Consider the following 17449-nt stretch of genomic DNA (forward strand, 5'->3'; position numbering starts at 1 on the left):
TGCTGCTTATAGATAACAAACAGAGGGGCTGTTGAGCACTGAATCCAAACTGAGACAGTTATGTACCACCGGGCAGGCTGAGAGTAGCAACAACTACAACTTGCATTTAGATAGCACCTTTAACACAGAATAAAACATCCCAAGGCGTTGCGCAGAGAAGAAATGGGCATTGAGTAGTGGTTAGGGGAGGTAACGGAAAGCAAGGTCAAAGGTTTTGAGGGCGTTTCTTAAAGGTAGCAGAAAAGTTTAGAGAGTAGAACAGAGGTGGCTGCAGGCGCAGACACTGATAGGACCCTGCGATCAGAAGCCAAAGGCGTAGGGGTGGAGGAGGTCACAGCGATTGACTGGGGCAAAGCCATTGAGCGAATTCGAAACAAGGATGAGAAGTTTGGATTTGATGCATTGGGAAATCGTGGAAATTGGTGAGAATGGGCAAGTGAGTTTGTCTGTATACTGCTATGCAATAATATCCCTTCTCACACTGTGCTAATAGCATCGATGCAGCAGAAGCTATGTAAGCATATGAGGGAGTCAGGAATAGGAGGATGCAGTGAGAGAATTAGATGAAGAGGAGTGGGAAGAGGCTCATGTGGAGCATCAACACTGGAATAGTCCAGTTGTGCTGAAATGGCCTGTTTCAGTGCTATAAATTCTATGTAATTTAACAGACCTTAACGTTAAAAACAAATTCCAACTAGCAAGTTGTGTGGGTTGTGTCATAGCCCTTCAACCTTTACTGCATTGTGCAGTTGGCTGTGCAGGTGTGAGTTTAAACCAAGATCCGATCTGCCCTCTCAGGTAGACACAAAGGATCCCATGGCACTGCTTTGAGGAAGAACAGGGAGTTCTCCCTGGTGTCCTGGCCAATATTTATCCCTCAACCAACGTCACTAAAAAAAAAATTACTGATTATCTGTTCATTATCACATTTCTTTTTGGGATCTTGCTGTGCACAAATTGGCTGCACTTCAAAAGTACTTGACTGGCTGTAAAAAAACTCTGGGGCACCACGAGGCTGTGAAGAAAGGTGCTATAAAATGCAAATATTTCTTTTTTCTGGCAGGGGACCGGGTAAGGACTACACTCATTAAAGAAAGGAATATTTGCATGTCTATAAGCACTTTTCATGACCTCAGGGGACATCCCAGAATGCTTTACAGACAGTGAAGCAGTTGTGAAGTGTAATGCATGACACATGCCAGCCAATTTGTGCACAGCAAGCTCCAACAAACAGCAATGTGATAATGACCAGATAACCTGTTTTCATACTGTTGGTTGAGAATTCAACATTGGCCAGGGGTGAATTTCCCTGCTATTCTTCAACAAAATGCCATGGGATTGTTTACATCCACTTAAGAGGGCAGATAGAGACTTGATTTAACATCTCATCCCAAGGACAGCACCTTTAATAGTGCAGCACCCCCTCAGTACTGCACTGGGATTGTTTTTTTTTATTTGTTTGATGTGGGTATCACTGGCAAAGCCAGCGTTTATTGCCCATCCCTAATTACCCATGACCTGAGTGGCTTGCTAGACCATTTCAGAGGAAATTTAAGAGTCAACCACATTGCTGTGGGTCTGGAGTCACATGTAGGGCAGACCAGGTAAGGACAGCAGATTTCCCTCCCTAAATGACATTAGTGAACCAGATGGGTTTTTACAACAATCATGGCCACCTCTAGAGTAGCTTTTAATTTCGTATTTAGTAATTGCATTCAAAGTCCATCATCTGCCATGATGGGATTCGAACCCATGTCCCCAGAGCATAAGCCTGGGGCTCTGGGTTACAAGTTTAGTGACATTATCACTACGCCACCGCCTCCCCCTAGCACTTGTGCTCAAGTCCCTGGAGTAGGGCTCGAACCCACAACCCTCTGACTCAGCAGTACGAGTGCAACTCCCTGAGCCCTGTCTGACAAGAGTGCTCCAAGCTGATTTCAGCCTGATCCTCCAGCTATTTTGTCATCGCTGAATACCAAAGTGCCAGGAACCCAAGTGAAGCTTCAGCCCTTTATCTAACAACAACAGCCTGCCTTTATATAGCACCTTTTGCACAGTAAAGCATCTCAAAGCGCTTCACAGGAGTGTAATCGAATGAAATTTGACACCGAGCCACATAAGGAGACATTAGGACAGGCGAACAAAAAACTTGGTTAAAGAGTTTTAAGGAGCAGAAAAGAGGAGAGAGAGTTGGACAGGTGGAGAGGGAAGCATGTGTCCCAGGCAACTGGGGGCACAGCCGTCAATGGGGGAACAATTAGAATCGGGGATGCGCAAGAGGCCAGAGCTGAAGGGGCACAGAGATTGTAAAGCCCACGTTCCCGGCCAGCGGCTGACTGCATCGCTTTCAAACTGTCTTCCTTCCTCGTCATCTGACACAAATCATGATTTGAACACCGAGGGTATTTCCCACAACATTTACATGACTGGCACAATCGGATGTTACTCAACCAGAGGTTTTCCCACCCCAAGTTCCCAGAGGGAAACAAAAAAATAACTCGAACTGAACCACAAAATTACCAGTTTCGGACCTGACTAATTTGCTGCAAGGAACACGGGGGTGGAGTTTAGGGGGCAATGCCTTCACAGAAAGTACGGGCATAGAAATAAATAAGAAATGTGAGGCAAAATGCACCATTTCCAGACATCATTCTCATAACACTATTAGATCTTCACCCTTTCTGACAAAATTGACATTTGCCAAACACTTTTTCCACCAGCCCTTATTAAGACCCCTTCAAGTTAAAAGGTGCAATGCCATTTGCCAATCTAGCTGGCCAACGCAATCGTGGTAGATATTAACTTGAATGATTGCCGACTCACTACCATCCATTTTATACCATCACACCAATCCAACACTTAGCCTAATGTGATGCTGGGTGAAACCAGGGCACTGATATATTTCTTGTTTCACTTTTGGTTCGGCATCACAGGAGTAACAAGAGTGCTTCAAAAGTCGTCTTTTGAAGTCGAAGTGCTCTAGAATATCCTGACCACAGGTTTCACATGCACCCAGCTCTACCTCATTTCCATTTCTCTCTCGATACCCCCGGTTCCTCTGATTTCTCATGCTGCTTGCTCGACATCCAATAATATTTGAGAAGGAATTTCCTCCGATTAAATGTTAGGAAGCCTGAAACCATCATGGACCTGAGCTGAGCTTCTGAACTTATATCCTCTCCATGAATAGGATGGGAATGGAGGGATACGGTCCCTGGAAGTGCAGAAGGTTTTAGTTCAGGCAGGCATCAAGATCGGTGCAGGCTTGGAGGGCCGAATGGCCTGTTCCTGTGCTGTACTGTTCTTTGTTCTTTGTTTGTTCTTTGTATTAAGACTGCCTATTTCCACCTCCATAACATCACCCAACAATGACCCTGCCCTAGCTACTGAAACCCTTATCAATGCCTTTGTCACCTCTAGACTTAATTCTTACAATGCTCTCCTGGCTGACTTCCCTTCTTGGATCCTCCATAAACTTGAGTTTATCCTAAACTCTGCTGCCCGTACCCTAACTCGAACCAAGTCACATTCACCCATCACTCCTTTGCTTACTGGGCTACATTGGCTCCTGATTAAGCAATGCTTCGATTTTAAAATTCTCATCCTTGTTTTCAAATCCTTTCTTGGCCTCCAGCCTCCCTATCTCTATAATCTCCTGCAGCCCCACAACCCTCTGAGATCTTTGATCTCTTCTAATTCTGGCCTCTTCTGCATCCCTGATTTTAATCGCTCCACCATTGCCTTCAGCTGCCAAGGCCCTAAGCTCTGGAGTTCTCTCCTTCATCTTCTCTAGCTCTCTCTTCTTCTTTAACATTCTCCTTAAAACCTACCTCTTTGACAAAGCTTTTAGCCATCTGCCTTAACATCTCCTTATGTGGTTCAGTGTCACATTTTGTTTGGTAATGCTGCTGTAGGAGGTTTTACTATGTTGAAGGCACTATATAAATGCAAGATACAGTTGTAGCAGAGCATCATTACAAGGCTTCCATTGTTCTACACTGCGTTTAGTTATGGACAATCCTGGAAGCCAGGTAGAAGACAATTGCTCAACAAAGTGGGGACACTGCCTCAGCAATTGTGGGTTCACAGACAATCGTAAGTCTCTGAAAATTGCTGTAATGGGACAAATGAGTTCCTCTTTTAAAGTAAATGAACACTTCTTTTGTGCTTAAGTTAAGGCATACCATCTCACAAGAACATAAGAAATAGGAGCAGGAATAGACCATACTGCCTCTTGACCCTACTCTGCCATTCGATAAGATCATTGCTGATCTTCTGCCTCAGTTCCACTTTCCCGCCCACTCCCCATATCCCTTGATTCCCTAAAAGTCCAAAAATCTATCCATCTCTGCCTTCAGCATACTCAATGATGGAGCACCCACAACCATCTGGGGTAGAGAATTCCAAAGATTCACAACCCTTTGAGTGAAGAAATTTCTCCTCTTCTCAGTCCTAAATGATCAGTCCCTTATCCTGAGACTGTGTCCCCCGTGTTCTAGACACCCCAGCCAGGGGAAACAACCTCTCAGGGTCGAACCTGTCAAGCCCCTTCAGAATCTTAAACAAAAACAGACCTGCTGAGTATTTCCAGCACTTTTTGTGTTTGTTTCAGATTTCCAGCGTCTGCTGTATTTTGCTTTTATTACTCCTTCAGAAACTTGTAAATTTCAATGAGATCATCTCTCATTCTTCTAAACTCGAAAGCATAGGCCCAATTTATTTAGCATCTCATCAATGGACAACTCCTCTCATGCCAAGAACCAATCCAGTGAATATTCATTGTCTTTTCTTCTTTGGCCTCCTTGTCTCGAGAGACAATGGGTAAGCGTCTGGAGGTGGTCAGTGGTTTGTGAAGCAACGCCTGGAGTGGCTATAAAGGCCAATTCTAGAGTGACAGACTCTTCCACAGGCGCTGCAGATAAAATTGGTTGTTGGGGCTGTTACACAGTTGGCTCTCTCCTTGCGCTTCTGTCTTTTTTCCTGCCAACAGCTAAGTCTCTTCGACTAACTACACTTTAGCCCCGCCTTTATGGCTGTCCGCCAGCTCTGGCGATCACTGGCAACTGACTCCCATGACTTGTAATCGATGTCGCAGGACTTTGTGTCGCGTTTGCAGACGTCTTTAGAGCGGAGACATGGACGGCCGGTGGGTCTGATACCAGTGACGAGCTCGCTTTACAATGTGTCCTTGGGGATCCTGCCATTTTCCATGCAGCTCACATGGCCAAGCCATCTCAAGTGCCGCTGGCTCAGTAGGGTGTATATGCTGGGGATGTTGGCCGCCTCGAGGACTTCTGTGTTGGAGATACGGTCCTGCCACCTGATGCCAAGGATTCTCCAGAGGCAGCAAAGATGGAATGAATTGAGATGTCGCTCTTGGCTGACATACGTTGTCCAGGCCTCGCTGCCATAGAGCAAGGTACTGAGGACACAGGCTTGATACACTCAGACTTTTGTGTTCCGTGTCAGTGCACCATTTTCCCACACTCTCTTGGTCAATCTGGACGTAGCAGTGGAAGCCTTTCCCATGCGCGTGTTGATTTCTGCATCGAGAGACAGGTTACTGGTGATAGTTGAGCCTCGGTAGGTGAACTCTTGAACCACTTCCAGAGCTCGGTCGCCGATATTGATGGATGGAGCATTTCTGATGTCCTGTCCCATGATGTTCGTTTTCTTGAGGCTGATGGTTAGGCCAAATTCGTTGCGGGCAGCTGCAAACCTGTCGCTGAGTCTCTGCAGACACTCTTCAGTGTGAGATGTTAATGCAGCATCGTCAGCAAAGAGAAGTTCCCTGAAGAGGACTTTCCGTACTTTGGTCTTCGCTCTAAGACGGGCAAGGTTGAACAACCTGCCACCTGATCTTGTGTGGAGGAAAATTTCTTCTTCTGAGGACTTGAATGCATGTGAGAGTAGTAGGGAGAAGAAGATCCCAAACAGTGTAGGTGCGAGAACACAGCCCTGTTTCACGCCACTCAGGATAGGAAAGGGGTCTGATGAGGCGTGGCTATGCTGAATTGTGCCTTTCATATTGTCATGGAATGAGGTAATGATACTTAGTAGCTTTGGTGGACATCCGATCTTTTCTAGTGGTCTGAAGAGACCACGTCTGCTGACAAGGTCAAAGGCTTTGGTGAGATCAATGAAAGCAACGTAGAGGGGCATCTGTTGTTCGCGGCATTTCTCCTGTATCTGGCGAAGGGAGAACAGCATGTCAATGGTGGATCTCTCTGCTCAAAAGCCTCGGGGTAGACATGCTCAGCCAGCTTCTGGAGCCTGTTTAAAGCGACTCGAGCGAAGACTTTCCCCACTATGCTGAGCAGGGAGATTCCACGGTAGTTGTTGCAGTCACCGCGGTCACCCTTGTTCTTATAGAGGGTGATGATATTGGCATCGCGCTTGTCCTGTGATACTACTCCCTGAGGCTAAAATTGCACACAGTACTTTAAGTGTGGTGTCATCAGAGCACTAGACAATTGCAGCAAGACTTCCTTATTCTTGTACTCCAAATCCCATGCAGTAAAGGCCAACATGCCATTTGCCTTTCTAATTGCTTGCTGTACCTGCATGCTAACTTTCTGTGTTACTTGCATGAGTACACCCAAGTCTCTCTGAACATCAACAGATAAAAGTTTCATGTCTTTTTTAAAAAATTCTGCTTTTCTATTCTTACAACCAAACTGAATAACCTCCCACTGCCCCACATTAAACGCCATAACGCTGTCCACTTATTTAATCTGTCTACGTCTCTTTGCAGCCTCTCTGTGTCCTCCTCACAGCTTACATTCCCGCCTCCTTTGTATCATCAGCAAACTTGGATACACTACACTCAGTCTCTTCGTCCAAGTCATTAATATAGATTATAAATAGTAAATAGTAATTCTCACTGGGTAGCACTCTTGTCTTTGAGTCAGAAGGTTATGTGTTCAAGCCCACTCCAGAGGCCTGTTCAAATAATCTAGGCTGACCCTCCAGTGCAGTACTGAGGGAATGCTGCACTGTCAGACATGCTGTTGTTTGGGTGAGATGTTTAACTGAGGCCCCAATTGCCCTCTCAGATGGGTTATTTGGAAGAAGAGCAGGGGAGTTCTCCCCGGTGTCCTGGCCAATATTTATCCCTCAATCAACATCACGGAAACAGATTATCTGCTGATTATCATATTGCTGTTTGTGGGCAAATTGTCAGTTGCATTTCCTACATTGCAACAAGTTCAAAATTACTTCATTGGCTTTAAAGCATTTTGGGACAGCCTGAGGTCCTGACAGAAAGTACGTAAATGGAAGTTTTCTTTTCAGATGAGAGGGACCACCCCAACCCAAATTCACCCCCTTTGCCTCTCCAAGGTGAACTCATCTTAAACAGGTAGCTCAATGTTTGACGTTGGCTTTACTGGCTATGCGGGGAGATTGTGTTAATTAGGGATAAAACCGAGGGTTTGCCTGCTGGGCCCGAACTTAAAATATTTTCCCCTTTGAGATGTAGGTGACATTGATAAGGCCATATTTATTGACTATCCCCAGTCACCAAGTCATTATATTTCATCATGTAATGTGAGACAGGAGTCACATGTAGTCCAGACTGCGAGTGTAACAGTAAAAGATAACATTGTCCAGCTTATGTGTCGAGAGCCTGGCAATCTCGGTCCTAGTGGATATAGGCTCACTGCCCAACTATTTAGAACTGAACTAACAGTCTAGCTGCGAAAGGCCACAGACTGGGAACTGCAAGAAATAAAAATATATAAATGGTGTGTAGCAGGGAGCTCTACTGAGGTTAGGGCTTCACTTTCTATATAACCCGGTTTTTTTCCCCATGTTGTATCTGCCCTGGGAGTGTTTGATGGTACAGTGTAGAGGGAGCTTTACTCTGTATCTAACCCATTTTTTTCCCCTTTTTTTTTCGAACCCGTGGCTGTACCTGTCTTGGGAGTGTTTGATGTGACAATGTAGAGGGAGCTTTACTCTGTATCCAACCCCGTTTTTTTTCCTTTTTGATGGGACAGTGTAAAGGGAGTTTTACTCTGTATCTAACCTGTACTGTACCTGCCCTAGGAGTGTTTGACAGGGCAGTGTAGAGGGAGCTGTACACTGTTTAACTGTGCTGCATCTATCCTGTCCCATTCCCTAGCATAAATGTCCCTCATCCCGATTTGCACAGAATTCACAAATAAAAATGTTCAGTTACAGTGGGAAGAAATGGAAGACATTACAATACAGCATCTTTGTTTTCCCGTAAGGAAGTGGTGTAGACTGACAGTTCCTCCTCACAAGATATATTAACCAGGGTCATGACATCCACTTGTATTGCAACAGTTATCAACTGACAGCAAGCAAATTACAATCACGTGTCTGGCATCGACAACTCAAATTATCTTTAATCAAAGTGAACCTATACTCTGTCTGGGAAATGTGTAAGCTAATGGACAGTTTTAATACTGCATTTCGTGCTCTTTCTTCAGCCAGCATTCCCACCACGCCTCGATTAGTAATTAACTTCTCATGGCTTGCTGGGGATAAAACCCTGCTTATAGAGACCAGAACATTCCTCGATCCAATTTACAGTGTGCGTGGCAATCAATCATTTCAACGGGAATTTCAGATGTCCACAAAAAGCAGGGCAAATCCAACCCGGTCAATTACTGCCCAATCAGTCTACTCCCAACCATCAACAAGTTGAGGAAAGGGGTCAGCGACAGTGCGATCAAACAGCACTTGCTCAGCAATAACCTGCTCACTGATGCTCAGTTTGGGTTCTCCAGGGCCACTCAGCTCCTGACCTCATTACAGCCTTGGTCCAAACATGGACAAAAGAGCTGAACTCCAGAGGTGAGGTGAGAGTGAGTGCCCTTGACTTCAAGGCAGCACTTGACCGAGTATGGCATCAAGGAGCCCGAGCAAAACTGGAGACAATGGGAATCAGGGGAAAACTCTCCACTGGTTGGAGTCATACCTAGCACAAAGGAAGATGGCTGTGGTTGTTGGAGGTCAATCATCTCAGTCCAGGACATCACTGCAGGAGTTCCTCAGGGTAGCTAAGCCCAGCCATCTTCAGCTACTTCATCAATGACCTTCCCTCCATCATAAGGTCAGAAGTCGTAACATTCGCTGATGATTGCATAATGTTCAGCACCATTTGTGACTCCTCAGATGCTTAAGCAGCCCGTGTCCAGATGCAGCAAGACTTGGACAACATTCAGGCTTGGGCTGATAAGTGGCAAGTAACATTCATGCCACACAAGTGCCAGGCCATCTCAAACAAGAGAGAATCTAACCATCTCTCCTTGATGTTCAATAGCATTACCATCGCTGGATCCCCCACTATCAACATCCTGGGGGTTACCATTGACCAGAAACTGAACTGGACCAGCCACAAAAATACCGTGGCTACAAGAGCAGGTCAGAGGCTAGGAACCCTGTGGTGAGTAACTCATCTCCTGACTCCCCAAAGTCTGTCCACCATCTACAAGCCACAAGTCAGAGGTGTGATGGAATACTCTCCACTTGCCTGGATGGGTGCAACTCCAACAACACTCAAGAAGCTCAATACCATCCAGGACAAAGCAGCTCACTTGATTGGCACCCCATCAACCATCTTCAACATTCACTCCCTTCACCACTGATGCACTGTGGCAGCAGTGTGTACCATCTACAAGATGCACTGCAGCAACTCACCAAGGCTCCTTTGACAGCGCCTCCCAAACCCATGACCTCTACCACCTAGAAGGACAAGGGCAACAGATGCATGAGAACACCACCACCTACAAATTCCCCTCCAAGCCACACACCATCCTGACTTGGCACTATATTGCCATTCTATCTCTGGGTCAAAATCCTGGAACTCCCTTCCTAACAGCACCATTAGTATACCTACACTCCACAGACTGCAGCGTTTCGAGAAGGCAGCTCACCACCACCTTCTTAGGGATGGGCAATAAATGCTGGCCTAGCCAGTGACACCCACCTCCCATGAACAAATAATAAAAAGGGAGTATTACAATTAGGCTCAATGGCCCAGAGTTTCTACACGGTGAATTGTGTCCCTTTATAGAATCATACAACAGAAAGGAGGCCATTTGGTCCATCGTGTTTGTGCCAGCTCCCTGAAAGAGCTATCCAGTTAGTCCCACTCCCCTGCTCTTTCCCCATAGCCCTGCAAATTTTTCCTTTTCAAATATATATCCAATTTCCTTTTAAAAGTTACCATGGAATCTGCTTCCAACACCAGCACATTCCTGATCATAAAAACTCGCTACATAAAAGGAATTCATTCTTTCCCCCCATTTCCCCCCACTCTCGGATCTTTTAGCCAATCATTTAAAATCGTGGCCTCTAGTTACTGACCATCTGTGGCACAATTTCTCAGGAATGGTCCTTCGAACATTCTTAGATAAAATTGAGACCAGGAGAGACAGACTTTGGGCGCCTGTGACAGGAAACCTGAAAAAAAATCTTTCATTCACATGGAAGGGAATAACACTGAGACTAAATGCCAACTCTCTCATCTCCAGGACTGCACATGAGTGACACAAGAAGTTCAATGACTTGACCAGGGCAGGCAAGGAAATTGGCCACTCACCTCTTCCTTCCAAGAACTCAATAGACATTACCGCACTCTTCACCCTCTAAAATATCCCTTTACAATACACTCTGGCTAAGAGGAGCACCAACTCGGATATTATGGTATGGCTACCTATCTTCCCTGACAGCAATTTCTTGCCTGCTCAACAATAAAATCTCTGCCTCCATTTTAACAGGGTAACTCAACACAAACTGTGGGTTGAATTTTACACCGTCCCAGCGGGTCGGATGGTGGTGTGGGGGCAGCATAAAATTGAGCAGGAGGCTCTGGGAGGCCTTCCCGCCCCACTCTCACCTCCGGCCAACATTACAGCAGTCGGGCAGGGTGGGAAAATGGCCCGCCCGCCCAAAGCCATTCAAGACCCTTAAGTGGCCACTTAACGGCCACTTAAGGGCCCTTGCCCGCCTCCACGGGTATTTTACCCGTGGCAAGCAGGCGTGCTGGGGACGTGAAAGGCCAATCAGTGATAGCTGCTGACCTTTCTGCACGGCGGGGGGTGCCATGGCAGTCGGGCACAGGGTCCGCAATTGAGGGCCGCCTCCCTCTTCCAACCCACCCCCGGGACCCAAGACGCCACCTCTCCCCCTAAATGACTACCCTTGCTTACCGCCACGACCGATCAACGCCCCCACGCCCCCCACCTGGTGAGGTTAGCCCAACTTACCTGAAGTGCTGGCTCCATGGCATTGGCTGGGCTGCAGTCCCAGCAGTGGCCACCGCTCCCGGTGGGTCTAAGAGCTGCCGGCCCTCTGATTGGCCAGCAGATCAGTGAGGCGGGACCTCCTCGGGACAATTAAAGCCCGGGGACCCGTAAAATGCAGGTCAGATCCCTGGGCTAGTTGGAAGCGGGTTCACCACCGACTTTTATGTTGGTGGTGAAGTCCCGTCCGCCTACAGGAAAATCCAGCTCTGTGAGTCTCACCTGGGGCACCATGGTCTGTGCGGTTTGGGATGTATTGACCAGCAATAATGACCCATTGAGCCATTAATGGTTCTTCTGGCACTTCACATGCAGCAGCTGCTCCAGTGAATCAGACCAAGAGGGTCCAGTCACATCCTGACAGGGAGAAACAGAAAGGCCATGAGTACAGGCCTTTGTGTGCTGCAGTTAGAGTCATAGAGGCATAGAGAGATACAGCACTGAAACAGGCCCTTCGGCCCACCGAGTCTGTGCCGACCAACAACCACCCATTTCTACTAATCCTACATTAATCCCATATTCCCTACCACATCCCTACCATTCTCCCACCAACTACCTACCTACACTGGGGGCAATTTACAATGGCCAATTTACCTATCAAACTGCAAGTCTTTGGCTTATGTTATGGACGTCTGAAATATGCTAACTCCTGTGAGTGTGGATACCTGTCTGCCACAGTGACAGATAGAAAGAGTTGCATTTATATAGCACCTATCACAACCTCAGGATATCCCAAAGTGCTTTACAGTCCATGGGGTACTTTTTGAAGGGTCGGGCTGAATCTTAAGTCCGAGAAAAGGGTGAGTCAGGGGGTGGTGTCAGAGGTCAAAGTGCAGAAAATCTAGAACAGGAAGCAAATCCACACGGGAAGCGGTTCGATCATTTAAATTTTATAATGAGGCTGCGTGCCTCAGTTTAACAGTCATTCAAATTTTTTAACACTAGTGGTCGGATTTCCCGGGCCTTGGGCAGTCCGGCAGCTGAAAGGAGATGAGAAGGGCTGAATCCATGAGGTGAGTGCATTTTTAACACTGCTTGAGAGCCAGGAGGGGCAGGCGTGTTTGCTCGAGGCTCCCAACAAGGGAAGCCAGTAAACTACTCCCTACCCCCACACTCCCCCATGATCTCTCATGTCCCCAATGCACCTACCTGCTATTGTAGGCTTCGGCCCTATAAAAGAGGCTTCCCACCTGATAGGCCTCCAAGCTGTCACTCAGGCTTCCAGTGGGCGAGAATCCGAATTAAAGGAGCCTTGGAGTTAAATTCTGCAGGACATTGGGGAAACCTGGGTTTCCCAACCTCACAACAGCAGCTGCTCCCTCCCGCACACACCCACACCTATCCACCACACTGAAATCTTCAATATTTTCCTTCTGTACCATTTATGATACATCTAACTGCTGCGGTTGCCTTCATTAGTTCCCTTTTTTATCGATAACTAAGCAAGGCCTGAATCGTGCAATCTATCTCCTGCCATCAATCTGATTGACAAACCAGCTACTTCTTTTTCACTTGAACCACTTCCCTTCTCACAAGCTGAGGGTGTTGTTGTAACATTTCTCAGAGCTGGTATCTTTGGACAAGCTGTGGATCCGTGGTTCTGATCCCCTCTGACTCTAGGTTTGAACTGCCCGGGACAAGGCGCCACACAAAGCATCCATCAGTTTATGGTAAACCTTTAGGTTGGCCAGTTAATCAACCACAAGCAATGCTTGTCTGGCACCAACACAGAAACACAGACAGACAGAAGCACAAACACACACTCACAGAAACACACAGACAGAAATACACAGACAGATAGACGCACACACACAGAAACACACAGACAGATAGACACACACACACTCACACAAACACACACAAAAACACACAGACACACAAACACACAGATAGACACACACACACTCACAAACACACACAGAAACACAGACCAACAGACATAAACACACACACACACACACACACTCACACAAACACATACATACACACTCACACAGTGAGCACCACTGCCTTCAAGTTCCCCTCCAAGTCACACACTATCCTGACTTGGAACTATATCGCCATTCCTTCACTGTCACTGGGTCAAAATCCTGGAACTCCCTCCCTAACCGCACTGTGGGTGTACCAACACCAGACGGAATGCAGCGGTTCAAGAAGGCAGCTCACCACCACCTTCTCAAGGGCAATTAGGGACGGGCAATAAATATTGGCCTAGCCAGCGACGCCCGCATCCCATGAAAGAATAAAAAAACACAAACACACACAGGAACACACATACAGATAGACATACACACACTCACTCACACAAACATGCACACTCAAACAGATACGTACACTTACACACACACACAGGGCTGGATCTTGCTGTTCTGGGTGCAGAAAATGGCAGCCACCCTGCAGGGGACCTGAGCTGCTGTGATTCTGCAGGGGGGTGACCACTTAACATACTGACGGCAACTGACCACCACCAACCCCCCCCCCCCACCCCCAATCATGTGGCAGGGGCGGCATCGGCGACACCATGAACAGCGACACCTGGTGCGGGGTCAGGTGTTGGCACCATTTTTCAAAGTCTACCAGCCCCGAAAGCAAAATGCAAGAGTTGGCCCTTTCCCCTTCTTGGTGGTGCTCAGCTTCTCATGGACGGGGAAGTGAAGGCACGAGCTCAGGATTGGGAACGGATGGGAAGATCACGGCAGATGACATCGAAATTTATGCAGAGAGTTCTGTTAAATATTTAAACGAGGGCCCGGTCGCAGAGGGGCGGAGGGTTCCACCACGGAGCTTCCCCACCCCCGGGATGCTCGGACCCAGCAATCCCGCCGTCGGGTTCCGTGGCAGCCGCTGCTGCTCCGATTCTCCGGCACCACCCTCCCCCGGCACCCCCGCCACGGAACCCGACATCGGGCCAAACGCAAGATCCGACCTACAGACACAGGCACACACTTTCCAGAAAGGATCAATGCAAAGTGGTCAGGAGCAGAATTTCTAACAGTTTTCTTTCCCCACCCCCCCGCCAAAGTCCAGGGGCACTGAGACCAGCGATAGTCTGGTAGTAACTGTGGTTCAATGGGTAGCACTCTTGAATCTAAGGCAGCAGATCATGAGTTTAAATCTTAATCCAGAGACTTGAGCATGTAATCTAAGTTGACACTCCAAAGCAAAATGAAGGGAGTGCTGCACTATTTGAGATGCTGTCTTTGGGATAAGACTGAAGCCCTATCAGTCCTCTAAGGTAGACTTCAAAGATTCTGGTTAATATTCATTCCTCAACTGACACCTTGAACAGGTTATCTGGTTGCTATTTCATTCTGTCTGTGGGAGCTTGCTTTGCAAATTGGTGGAAGCATTTCCTACTTTACAACAGTGACCACACTTCAAAAGTAGTTCACTGGCTGTACAGCACTTCCAGGATGTTAAGAATGGAGTTTCTCATCAATGATCTACATTGAGATCAATAAACTCCAGGAACAAACCTGAGTCCTTCCACTCACTGTGGGCCAGTACCGCACCAATCAGTTGTGTCAACGTGGAAGAACAACACCTTTGTGAATATACGAGCTTTATTTCTTTTAGCAGTTGTCATGCAGGCCCCCATCTGCTAAGAATGAGGCATATTAATTTTGTCCTCTGAACATTGATTTTAAACTTGCTGGCAAGAAGAGAAGACCTGTTGCAAGGGCTGCCAGACACTTAGCTGAAAAACATTTGCATACTAACAGACAGTGCTTGTGGAGATAAAAGGACCATTCCCCGACACATTCAACCCACAATGGATTCTGATCACCAGACATTGAAGGTGTAAGGAAGAGCATTCCAGAGACTGCTAAGGTGATACAATCCACAAAAGCCAGGACTGGTTAAACCAGCTGGTCACATGACTAACTGGCTAGTCCAGGGTTTTTTGAACTAGCCACAGAGTTTTTGAACTCAGAAAAGACTGTTTGCTCCTGGAGTGAGAAGACCTCTCCTGTCTGCTCCCATCTCTTTCTCACAAGCCTCTGGACCCACTGAGGACACATGAACTTCAAGCGAGAAAAGTCTCCTACATCGAACCAGGTTTAAGAAGAATACTGGGCCCCAACGAAAAGCAAGACCTACAATCAAGGACTTTACAGCGAGGTTGAAGAACAGTAACCAAAAGCATCTTCAGATATTGCCTCAAACTTTTCTACTTTATTTCTTCTGCTCTTTTCTCTTTCTATCTGCATGTGTGTATCACGTACGCATGCCAGCATGGGCACATCACGTATCCGTAGGCGTTAACCGAATAAGCGTTTAAGTTTAATAAAATTCAACCTTTTTTCTTTAAACTGAAGAAAACCTGTTTGGCTAGTTTCTTTGCCTTATAATTGGTATTTAGTGAACAAGGATTCACTAAGGAACTAAAAAAACGGTGTGCTTAAATTTAAACCTGTTATGGTAAGACCAGGTGAAGGTTGAGAGGGAACCCTCGACCCCTTTCTCACTTAATGATTTTGCTTAACTCTCACTTTCCTCGTTTTCATATCATTGTGCCTGTTACTTTGCTGTATCAGGTTCTTCAAATTTGGTTGTAAAATCTGGAACAGAAATGATTTTAAAGATACTATTTCCTGTTTCAGCAGAGTGGCTTGTGTCTTGTGGAATATAAAATTGTTGAATGTCTTCATTCACTGCACACAGTGGGCTTGATCTTGACTCTGATTGTCTGGCGTCAAGGAGGTAGGAAAGTCCTTAAAATGGCATCAGTAGCCTTCCCGTTGCCACTGGCGACGCAGCCATTTTGAAAGGGGCCTAGGACTGGGTGTCCAAAGCGCCTGCCTGACTCAGGTGATAATCCCCCTTTCAATATGGAAATCATGGTCCTATGACCTATGTAACTGGTAGAAACCTGCACTGTGCTCACTCCGATCAGTTCCTCAGGCAAAGGAAGAGGCGGAGCGAAGGTAAGTCTTGATTTGTTTTGCAGGCGCTGAAGATCTGGGCAGCTGCATCCCCCGGATTCCACCCTTTGCGATTGTGACCACCACAGCGGTAGCTCTGGCCCCCTTTATCTTTGCCAAATCTGGCGAGCTGTCTCAGGAGGCCTGTTTGGTGCTTCGCAGCTCCCCTGGCAGATGTAGCCTCAAAATGATGAGGTCTCTTTGCCACGGGAATAGGAGGACGACCAAAAGTCACGATCTATCACAATGATTTGTTTTCTTAATATGTTCATATCGTTCCGCTGTTTCCAGTTGCTTTAATGTCATTGAGTAGCACAGCCAGCTCCGATTCAGTGGGTTATGGATTCACACTCGTACTCCAAAAACTTGAGCACAAAAAAAAAATCTCAGCTGAAACTCCCAGTGCAGGACTATGTGAGTGCTTCACGGTTGGAGGTGCTGTCTTTCAGATGAGAGGTTAAAGCCGAAGATCCGTCTATCCTCTCAGGCAGACTTAGGAGTTCCCTTGACACTATTTTGAAGAACAGCAGGAGTTCGCTCTGGTGCTGTGTCCAATATCTATCTCTCAACCAACATCACGAGCAGCAAGTTATAAGGTGTGGTAGCATAGTGGTTATGTTTTTAGATTACTAATCTAGAAGCCTGAGTTCAAATCTCACCATAGCGGCTGGGGAATTTAAATTCAGTTAATTAAATAGATCCAGAATAAGAAGGTAGTATCAGTAATGTTAACAATGAAACTGTTGCATTGCGTAAAGACCCATCTGGTTCACTAATGTCCTTGAGGGAAAGAAATCACTCATCGATGTTACTGGTGGTTCAAGAAGGCAGCTCCCCAGCACCTTCTCAAGGACGATTAGGGATGGGCAATAAATGCTAGCCTTGCCAGCGACACCCACATCCAATGAATGAATTAAAAAAAAACTTGTGGTGTTATCTCATTACTATTTGTGGGAGCTTTGCGCAAATTAGCTGTTGTGTTTCTTACATTACGACAGTGGCTGCATTTCAAACGATAAAAGCACTTCATTGGCTATGAAGTGTTTTCAGATATCCTGAGGTTGTGAAAGGCACAATTAGAAATGCAAATTCTTGCTTCCCTTCAATAATAATACAAGACAGCAGTAGGAGGCAAAGTCTCCCTTGGAAATTCAAAACAACCTTCCTCTCTTTAAGGACATTCAAACTGATTGGCTCCTTCTTGGAGATTTTCCAACCGAGTTTTTCAGTAGAACAGAAGAGACTTTC

This window comes from Heterodontus francisci, chromosome 43, assembly GCF_036365525.1.
Source record: "Heterodontus francisci isolate sHetFra1 chromosome 43, sHetFra1.hap1, whole genome shotgun sequence".
NCBI lineage: Eukaryota > Metazoa > Chordata > Chondrichthyes > Heterodontiformes > Heterodontidae > Heterodontus > Heterodontus francisci.